This window comes from Drosophila miranda, assembly GCF_003369915.1.
Source record: "Drosophila miranda strain MSH22 chromosome Y unlocalized genomic scaffold, D.miranda_PacBio2.1 Contig_Y1_pilon, whole genome shotgun sequence".
Lineage (NCBI taxonomy): Eukaryota > Metazoa > Arthropoda > Insecta > Diptera > Drosophilidae > Drosophila > Drosophila miranda.
In genome coordinates this window covers 41,755,970-41,767,062 of record NW_022881603.1, presented here as the reverse complement: position 1 = coordinate 41,767,062, position 11,093 = coordinate 41,755,970, and the positions used below count along the sequence as shown (strand labels likewise).

Here is an 11,093-nt window from a genome sequence, read left to right as displayed (position 1 = left end):
TTTGTATCTGAGTAGTGTTTTCTGTTTGTGTGTGTGTGATGCCGCTGGAGTGTAATAAATTCTCGTACTTCCCCCACACTCTGACATCGCAGGCTCTGTCTCTCCGGAAATTTCAAAGTTTATCACCAAAGCGCGTCTGCAACTTATGTCGTCTGCTTCTTCTTCTGCCACATTCTGCTTCTGCTCCTGCTTCTGCTGCTACTTCTCCCCGTTTTCCCGTTTGTCTGCACGTCGGTTGTGGTTATGTGAAATCACATCGTAAAAATGTCCAAGTCCAAATACTGCTGCCTCTACGGACGGACGCTTGTGTGTGTTTGCGTGTGTGTGTATGTGGGCAAAGGCAAAGCTTATAAGACCTTCCTATCTCACCTGACTTAGGTGTCGCGTGCGGGCAACCCTTTTGCCTTTCAATTTATAGATGTTGCCCATATAAATATTTATTTCTATGTGCAGCATGTACTGCCCCACACCCCGCTCGACACCACACGCCGTGGCATCATTATTGTATTTATGTGAGCGTCTTAAAAGCATTCCGCCGATCAATAAACCTTCGCTGCGTCTCGCGGCCGTCTGTCTCCGGTTGCATCCTTTCCAATAAGCGAAAGTGTTTCTCCCACCAAATATTCTTCTCTCCCACATAGCACAATTAAAGGTCAGCCCCGCCCGATTTGGGGGCTGAAGAGGAAGGGCAGCAGGCAGTCCTAACTGTGCCACGCCAGAAAGGACGCAACACGGCCGCGCACTTTACTCATTTCGCCATGGAACAATGCAAATATTTTGCATTTAGCTGCCGGCAGAGGCATTTGGCATTTTTAATTAGGCCAAAGCGGGTGCACGGTGAATACTGTGGAGCCCTATCAGCGCCACTTGAATAATTCGGAGTATGTGAGCGCAATGAACATTACATATGTATAGGATCGATTGAAGAACCTCGTTGGGAAGGGAACACTATTTAAGAAGCAGCAAATTTAAGTAAATGTGATTTTTAAGAAATGGAATTTTTTTTTTAATGTGTTTTACATACACAAATAAAGTATGAAAATACAAGAAGTTATTTTTTTTTCGTCTTTTCCTTAGTAGTTGAGGTACAACTATGGAAAAAATACCGTAGAAAAAATATAAATTTTGTATGCGAAAGCCAAATTCTTCCCAGACGGTAAGCTGAACCTACAAAGAGCTTAGGTCCGATTTACAGGTTATTTTAAAGTTCAATACAACCAAATGTTAAATACTTAAGCTATGTGGAAAAAAATACTAGCTCTAAAAGAAAACATTACAAAATATCATTCTTTTCAATTTAAAAAAAATCTTGACAGAATAAGGAACTTTCTCAAAGTAAATTGCAATTTTTTTATTTTTTAACTGAGTTCTTTTTAGTTTTACTACATACTTCGTATTTTAAGAGTTTAATTGAATAAGATAATTTTTGAGGGTGTAGTCCTTTTACTGCTTCATTTGGATGGTTATATCGACTTTTAATGGTTAACTTGATCCCCAGTTTTTGGGATGTGGAGCATGGAGGGAGTAACTTTTTATAATGTAAACCTCCCATCCTTAGTTAACCGTAGAAAAATGCTTGGTGTGATATTTATGCACAACTTGATCGGGGGTGACATAGACAGCCCTGATCTGTTGAGCCGCATAAACTTCACGATTCCTATTAGACTGACTAGAAATTTTATACCGTTGTTCCTTCCACTTTGTAGATCGAATTATTCCTTGCATGAACCGTTTAGGGTCTTAAGCTCGGATTATAATTCCCTCTACCATATTATATCCAACACTAATTCTCTTCCTCTTATTAAATTATTAATCCTTACACACCTTTCTATTAATTAGTAACTGTAGTGATATTTGTATTTTGATTGCATGCTTAGTTTCTTAGTAAATTTTCCTCGAATGTTAGTCTAATAGCTATCTTTCTTGCATGTTCGCGTTTGGTTCGGCTACGCACCGCGCGTCATGCGGCAGCGCCCCTCGGTCGGTTGGGCGGGAGGAGGGCTGCGTTTTGCCTGGGATCCGCGCGTAACAGCCTTCTGCTGGTGTCACACGGGCCACTTGAAGGTGCAGTAACTGCATCGCCTCTTGAAAGATGCAGTCATTGCATGTCAACGTCCAAAGAAGAATAAACCCAATCAAATTTGATCATATTAAGGAAACTCACTACTAACTGTTGGCAAATGGAATATCTTAGGCCATCTTTGTTTCTATTCAAACTATTTTTCCACCAAAAGTCTCTCATTTCCCGTCATGTCCTACTGTGCCGTCGGCTTCAGCGGATTTCTCTGGATGCCTGAACATTTAGTTCATTTAGTTGCATTTAGGTGCAACTGCACACTGGAAAATATATACATACATATATATTGCTACATCTATACGGTGCGGATGCAAGCCTCATTACAAATACCACGATCTGAGCTGTTTGAAGCAGTTTTCCCAATCCCTAAATCGACATCTACAGCGTGGAGCTAAAGCAGCAACAGCCTACAAAGTGCACGAAATTGAGCAGCATTTTGAATTAATAACATTTCCGGTATTATAATTTGAACAATATATCACAAGCGTTATCGCCTTGAAGGGCGAGTGGCAGCACAGTTGGAATGGATTTGTTGCAGCTGCTGCTGCTGTGGCTTGTGGCATGCAAAACGTAACGGTAAATTGGTTAACAATTACACAAATCTCATAATGAAGTTTAAGGCCCCCCGTCCTTCCTTGCCGTGCTTTGTGCTAACATTACCATGGCGTCGTCATGGCCCGGAACATCGCCATTACCTGCGGTCAGCAAAATTTCCATCGTCATAGCTCCCTCTCCCTGTCCTGTTCCCGTTCCCGTTTTCGTTTTCTCTCTCCTTATATAGCTGTCTCTCTCGTTGCTTGCGTCCTGCAAATTGATTAGTTATTGTTGTTGCTGCTGTTGGGGTTTGTGGTGGGGGTGGTGCTGGTGTTGGTGATGTCGCTGGTGTGGGTCGGTCGCCTCTTAGCTACAGCTGCACTTACCGCCAGCCAATTTGCAGCTTTGTTCTCGAGTGTAACTCTTAACAGGTGTTGATGTTTGCTAAGTAGCTCCTACATCCCGGCCCAGCCCAGCCCGGTCCGGTTCGTCCTGCCTGGCCCTCCAATGAATACTCGTGCCAGGCAGGACTCTGGCTCCTTCTTCATGGCTAGTTACACATTGCTTTGATTATTTTCTATTTTCTACAAATTGTATGCAAATAGTTGAGGTTTACCTTTATCCAGATCCCGTGCTGGGGTCGATCCGGGGCAGACCGACCGCACCCGGAAGCGCCTGGGGCTGGAAGCAGGCAGACCTGAAACCAGAGACAGTTAATATTTTCCAACAACAGCCGCAGTATTGACTTTTCCACCTGGGCCAAATGAAGCAAGCACTCAAATGCTGTTTGCCCTTACACCTCCGACCTATGACCCCACAAAAAAAGGTCTTTTGTCTTGTGGCCTTGGTATAGGGGCGGACAGTCTGGCCAATTAAGTTTTCTAAAACTATTTTTTCTATTTATTCCGGGCTAAAAATACTTCTATGATTGAATGGAACATACAGCTAGTCTCATTAACATTTGAAATAGCAAACAATGATGTATTCCCGAAGTAATCGTTGGTTGTCGGTGGCATCCATTTCATCTACGCCTACCTTAAATTATTGCTTAGTTATTGCTTAAATTTTAAAACTAAGACTTAACCGTAGATTGTGTCATCTATTATTTCCATTAGCCTTCGTCGTTTTGAACTAATGTTTCATACAGCTCCAGCCGTTGCTGAGCTTGGATCACCTGTAACTACTGTTTTTAACACTTACTCATAGCTTGAGCGAAAGTATTTATTTCTTTGCTGTTAGAGTTACTTGACCAGCTAAAGTTGTAGAAAACATTTCAAGTTTATAACTGAAATGAAAATTAAGAAGAACACACGCTAGTTCTCACCACCAAGTATATCTCTTCGCCTCTTGTATAAAGAAAGGGAACTTCGAAATGTATCCTTAATTCGAATCATATACTAGTATTTAAAAAATGTGATTCTTTCGTCAAGGCACGGACTTTAACGTACTACAAATAAGCATTATATGTATTTGCACCGAGAGTGGAAATATTGAAATGCAAGTGTTTCCACTTACAGTTCGGCATTAATATGAAAATAATTCCTACAAATTTATGTAATATTTACTTGCAAGTGGTTTATATTTATTATTCGGAGCAGCCAATAATTATTGGCCAATCCAAGTGACTGCCTTTTAATTTTACTGTTTCCCTATATTTAAAACCCGAATATTTCACTGAAATTTGGAGTATGTATTTTATGTAACTTAGTTTCGTTGTGGTAGACTTTTTCTATTCCTATTTCCCTCTACTCATCTGCTTACAGTTTTCTCGAACTATTCACAGATATAGCAATATATATGCCCAAATGTGTATAAGTAGTGGCCGTATATAGAATTTTCATTGTTTTGGCCCTAAAAAAGAAGTGCACGAAACTTGTAAATTTCAATTTCCTTTTTAATGGAAATCTGGGAGATTGCGACCCAAAATGCCTCAAGGGGAGCAGAGAGGTTCAATTTGAAGTGCAATTTGGATAATTGCTTTAAAGCCACACACAGGTGTATCCTGGCACAAACACACACACCCACACACATTGAATTACACCTTTAGGACACGTGCGTGTGTGTGTGTATCCTGGTTGGCACTTGTTGGCAAGTGCTGGGCTGGCCATAATTTCATGAGCACTTGCCGTTTTGCCTTTAAATACTTGACAGTTTTATTGACTTAATAAGGCAATAAGCTAAACATTTTCTCAAGCTAAGCAAATGTGGCATGCCAACATATTTTCCAGTATATTTGCTTAGGATGAATGTGACGGTGTGCGCCTGTCAACCCCTTTTTCGGTGGGGCTCATCAGACGCCGACACATTGGCATTGACTCTGGGCCGCTCGGAATAAAACTCGGCTTTTTATGCGAGCTCGAATTGCTGCCAGAGCACCCCGAATGAGCTCCACTCTAGGAGTGGGAGTCCCCGCTCTAATAGTGAGCGAGCTGAAGTGTTGGCCCTTTGTAAGACCCAGTGGCTGACACCCGTGCTGGAGTTCAAGCCGAACCCTTCTTCTGGTGGCAGCCTCTGTTCCTTTTCCGGTCAGCAGTCAGTGCGATTCGGGCTTATTGTTGAAAGCCCTATTGTTGCAAATTTTCTTTTATGCGTTCTAAGCGGGGTCATAAAAACGGCATCGCATCGACCGGAAATTACAAATGTCAATATAATGTCCATACAAGTGCAGATTAGTGGTTGTCATGTGGGTCGTTAGCTGGCCAGCCCAGAGGGTGGAGAGAGGGCGAAGTATGGGTCATCGAATATTTAAAGGTTGCCCGTCGGATCGTTATTTGCTATTTTCTTTAAACAAACACAACGTATCTGAACGCCGGAAGTCCGCATGTGCGGAAGGGGAGTATTCGTATCGTGTGGGCTGCTGGCTGTTGGTGTCTGCCTGCTTAGATGGATTGGCCGATTTGTGGTCCTGCTGCTGCTGCTGCTGCAAATGCATTAAATGCAAGCTCAAACAGAGGAGAGCCCGTGGCAGTCCTGCCTGCAGGACTGTGGCCACCCTGGATGTGCGTCCGGTTGGGCCTCGCACAACCAGCCACTTGCTGCTGCGGCTGCTGCTGTTTTGGCATTTGTGTTAATTTAATGCCAAGTACCGACACACATACAGCACACACACACCCGCCCAGACATATTTCATAGGTGACGATGTGTTAAAGTATCAAGGTGCGGACGCGTTTTTCCCGGTGCTCCCGTGTGGACGGCAAATAGCAGGAAAACCTGCAGGAAAAAAGCTCGGTCAGGAAACAGGCGGACACAGGGTAGGACTACGTACCAAATGGTCACCTATAGCGCGCACAAACTTAGCCCAGCGTAATAATCCAGACACTGCAAACGAAAAATCCCGGTCGTTGGCCGGGGGCGAGGGGTGAGATTTTGCCCTCTTTGTCTCTCATTCGAAGCATGCCACTAGTGCTGTAATCAAATGTCACTCTATGTTACGTGCCGTCTGCTTTGTTGCAAATTGTAACAAGTCATGCCAGCTGATCGAGCCGCCAGCTGCTGATCGGTGCTTCGCAGCCCTGCAGCAGCCCTGACGCGTTGCCGAAGAACGAACACAGAGGGCGCTGATGGCGATCCAACAAGGTCTATTAGAGCTACCTACAGGGGGCGCAGTGCGCAGATCTACCGGAGCCGCCAGGCGACTACCCTCCGCCAGAGGGCGCTTTATAACGGACGCAAAAGACGGGCAAAAGGCTGCTCCAACCGACGGGCATCCTGCAAAAAGCACATGCGAGCGGACAGCAAAATGGAAATGACAGGCTACCAACCTGCCCGTAGCACCGAACCCAGTAAGGTGCTCCGTATGGTATACTGAAAACCACTTAAGAATTTTTCTGCTATAGGGCTGACGGCAACGGCATTCCATGACCTCAATAGGCAGCTTGATACGCTGCTGAAATGGCTCATGGGCTAATGTCCTTGCCGCCCCCGTCCCGTTAAAACCATGGCAGGCCTCTTCTAACGCTCGGCAGCTGCACCATTAAGTTGGCTGCGTAGGTTTGGTTGATTCCATCCCAATCAATACCGATCTGGCACTGAACTCTGCAGCCCATAAGGCCCAGAGTCAACCCTCGCATGGACCTCACTCTCGGAAAGGTACCCATGGGATCATGAAGGTGACTACGCAATACAGCTGTCGACAACGGACTAGAGTTGGGACCCACTAAAGGAAATGACTTCAACTATCAATAAATTGACGGATGTGCTGAATTCTCAGCAAATCGAGATTTCAGAGGACGTGGTATTCGGGAGACGGAATATCATAGGAAGATCGCCACCTAAATCTGCCCCGGCGGCCGAAAGAGTCGCTCGAATCGCACAGAGGACTGGGAGCAAGACCCAGGAGTCCCTGCCCAATATGAGGGAATCACTCATCAGCCTAGGCGAGAGAGTAAGAGAATTGACAACCATGATGAGCGAGCAGCGGCACGTTAACACTGCCATGAGGGATCTCGCGGCAGGAATAGCAGACCTGCAAACAACGGTGGTTAAATGCTGGGAGAGCTCGACCAAGGAGAAACCCTCCAATGAAGGGAAAACGCTGAAGGGAAACCCACATATGGTAGAGAGGGCCTCACAGACCTCACCAGAGAGGGAGGCAGATAAGAGAGGAAGCGTGTACAAGCGGGTACGAGAGGAGTCACACAAGAGCAGGCGTTTCTCACCAAAGCGGCACAAGGGACCGCCGCAGATCCGAGTCCCCCACAAACTGATGCTGCCAGACCCAGGTCAAGGACATGCGACAGCGGGCGGCGAGAGCACTCCCACAACCGCACCAGTAACCAGAGGGGATACCCCCAGTAGTAAGCTGCAGAAGTGGCAACTCGTCGACAGAAAATCAAAGCGGGAGCGGACCGAAAGGAGACACAGGCCGGATGTCATAATCATCCAACCTCAGGGCAACCTAACATACAGCGATATGCTGCGGATGGTCACCAGGCGGCAGGACGACAAGCTGAAGGCCGTCAGCGAAAACGTCAACCGGGTCAGGCGAACAGCGAAAGGAGATCTACTGCTTGAACTGAAGGGCGTGTGCAGCAGCAGCAACGAGAGGATGAAAGAAGACATCCAGCTGGCGTTGGGAAACCAAGTGGGCATCAGAGCCGTGTCAGAGGAATCCTGCGTGGAGATAAGGGATCTCGACACCCTGGTCACAAAAGACGATGTTGTTGCTGCACTTGCAAAACAGGCGGGGCAAGAGGTGGTTACCAGTGCGGTCAAAAGCCTTAGACAGGCCTTCGCCGGCACGCAAATGGCAATAGGTTGCCTCCCACCGTCGGTCGCCAAGGAACTGCTCAAAGAGGGCAGGCTGAGGATTGGTTGGACCAGATGCCGGGTCAGTGAACGGCAAGCACAAAGGAGATGCTATAAATGTCTACAGTTCGACCATATAGCGGCGAACTGCACAAGCGCTGTTGACCGCTCGGGCTGCTGCCTCAAGTGTGGCGAGAGCGGCCACAAAGCAGCAACGTGCCAAAAGGAGCCAAAGTGCTCTGTATGTACAGAGGGAAACCGGCAGGACACCAAGCACTATGTTGGCAGCAGGAGATGCCCAATGGTGCAGGGAGGCGCTCGTACCCAGCGTATAAAGTGAAGTTCCTGCAACTGAACCTAAACCATTGCGCGGCAGCTCAAGATCTGTTGAGCCAAACGACCAGGGAGGAAAAGGTGGACGTAGCTATCCTTAGTGAGCCGTAAAGGACGAAGAGTGACGCTAACTTTGCATTGGATGTTTCAGGAAAGGCGGCGATCTGGGTCTGCGGAAGACGGCCGAGCCGGATGGAATCAGTGGAGTCCGCAAATCACTACGTCAGAGCTAAGATCGAGGAACTCTGGGTCTACAGTTGCTACCTACCGCCGAGCCTGCAGGCCAACGAGTTCTCGGCCGTCCTAGACGAGCTAGCCGAGGACGCAAGAGGTCGTTCTGGAGTGGTCATAGCGGGGGATTTCATCTCCTGGGCTGAAGACTGGGGCTGCCCGTCAACAAACGCCAGAGGAAGAATTTTAATGGAGAGCCTGGCCTCACTTGATATTGCCCTGCTGAACGCAGGAAACGAGCACACCTTCAACAGGGGCGGCATCGGATCGTGCATAGACCTGACTTTCGTCAGCAGCTCCCTGTATACGCGGGCTGAGTGGAAGCTGAGCGATACCTACACGGCAAGCGATCACTCTGCAATATGTTGCGAAATAACCACTGGCAGCAGAGCCCGCCGGGCAAGGAACCCCCAGGTAGCAAGGATGGGCTTCAAAGCCGGATCACTCAACACAGCGGACTTTTCCGCGAACCTGGTCACTCCACCGCCAGCGGCCGATGCCTCTAGCGAGGTGGACAGAGTGATGGAGGCAGTGCTGCACGCCTGCAGGGCGAGCATGGAGAGACGCTACGAGTACAGGAGTCACCACCAGCCGATTTACTGGTGGAACCAGCAGATTAAGGATTCGCGACGGCCGGGCAAATTATACGCAACTCCAGGGCGAATACACAGCTGCCCGCAGGGACCTGAAGCTAGCCATCCGGGATAGCAAGCGGAAGTGCTTCCTGGAACTCTGCGACTCAGCGGAGCATGACATCTGGGGAAGGGCCTACAAGGTGATAATAAAAAAAATGAATGCCCTGAAACCGAAGGCACCGGTTGAAGCAGAGAAAATGAAGAACATCGTGGAGACTCTATTCCCCCGTATGCCTCAGGAGGGCATCCCACCAAGGCAGGAGTATGCGGAGAACCAAAGTGAGCTAGAGCAAATTAGCGAGGCAGAGGTCAAGGCCGCAGCTAGGAGTATCCCAGTCGCTAAGACTGCGGGCCCAGATGGTATCCCAAACAGAGCACTAAAGACGGCCATTATGCTCCACCCGGAAATGTTCGCAAGGATGTTCAGCAGATGCTGGGCGGAAGGAATCTTCCCGGAGCGGTGGAAGCTACAGAAGCTAGTGCTGATCCCGAAGCCAGACAAACCGCTAGACGAGCCCTCGTCCTACAGGCCGATATGCCTATTGGACACCGCGGGGAAAATCCTCGAGAAGATCATGTGCACAAGGCTAGAGCGTGCCATCCAGCGAGGGGGCGACCTGTCTCCAATGCAATTTGGCTTCCGCAGGGGCCACTCCACACTAGACGCGCTATCAACGGTGGCAGACATTGCAGCAAAGGCAATCGAATGCACCCGTTGGAAGGGCGGTGCCAAAAAATACTGTATAGTGGTGACACTAGACGTACGAAACGCGTTCAACACTGCCAACTGGGATTGCATCCTGAGGGCGCTAACGGGCTTTGGAGTTGAAGGCCATCTCATGCGTATGGTCCAAGACTACTTCCGGGACCGGGTGCTAATGTACGAGACAGAAGAAGGTACTAAGAGACACGAGATAACTGGTGGCGTCCCACAAGGATCGGTCATTGGGCCACTACTTTGGAACGCTATGTATGATGGCATCCTGCGTCTGCAAGTACCCGAGGACACGAAAATGATAGGGTTCGCCGACGACGTGGCACTAGTGGCACTAGTGGCAAGGATGCGGAAGGCAAATGTGACGCCTCAATAAGGAGAATCAGAGAGTGGCTGGGCTCCGCTGGGCTACAACTGGCCGACCACAAAACGGAAGTAGTCCCGATCAGCAGCCGAAAAAAAAACCGAAACAGCGCTTGTGAACGTGGGATCTTGCAGGATAGAGTCCGTGAGAGCCATACGGTACCTGGGAGTGATGCTTGACACACGGCTATGCTTCCGCACCTCAGCCAGGTGAGCATAAGAGCTGCGGCACTGGGCAGGGCACTAAACAAAATAATGCTCAACACGAGGGGCCCGAAGCAAGGACGGCGGCTCCTACTACACAACGTGCTAAAGGCTACAATACTATACGGTTCAGCGGTCTGGGCGAAGGCGGCCAACACAAAAGCCTATATGAGGAAAATTCAGGCAACATATCGGCTGGGAGCCCTGCGAGTATGCAGTGCTTTCCGCACGGTATCCGACGACGCGGCTCTGATCATTGCTGGGACGGCACCAATCGACCTTTTAGCAAGGGAGGCGGCCAAAATATACTCGCAGCGAAGAGATATAGCGCCAGCGGAGCCAAATAGGGACGCAATCGGACAACGGGAGCGGCAGCAAACAATGGCCGAGTGGCAGCGCAGATGGACGGAGTCGACGAAGGGGAGATCGACGCACACCCTAATCCCAAGAGTCGAAGAGTGGTGCAAGCGAAGTCACGGGAGTGTAAACTTCTACCTGACGCAACTTTTAAGCGGCCACGGTTGCTTTAAAGCATACTTGCATAGGTTTGGCCACGAAACAGACGGAGAGTGTCCTGCCTGCGACGGAACGCCAGAGGACGCGGAGCACATACTCTTCAACTGCGCGAGATTCGCAGCGGAGAGATAGAGTATGGAGGACTGCTGTGGAGAAAGGCTGACAAAGGAAACACTGGTGAGAGCGATGCTGGAAGACACGCGCAAATGGGAGGCTGTATGCAACTTTGCGTGCGTAG

At 48.6% G+C, this 11,093-nt stretch overlaps 1 long non-coding RNA gene across 1 annotated transcript; it reads right to left on the bottom strand.

Moving 5' to 3' along the window:
• Positions 1-2,451: 2,451 nt before the first annotated feature.
• On the bottom strand, positions 2,452-6,131 carry LOC117191406. The gene is made up of 4 exons (XR_004474052.1): positions 5,877-6,131; positions 3,228-5,821; positions 2,998-3,161; positions 2,452-2,881 (listed from the first exon to the last, which is right to left on the bottom strand). It is a non-coding gene; the product is annotated as an uncharacterized LOC117191406 (long non-coding RNA).
• Positions 6,132-11,093: the final 4,962 nt, after the last annotated feature.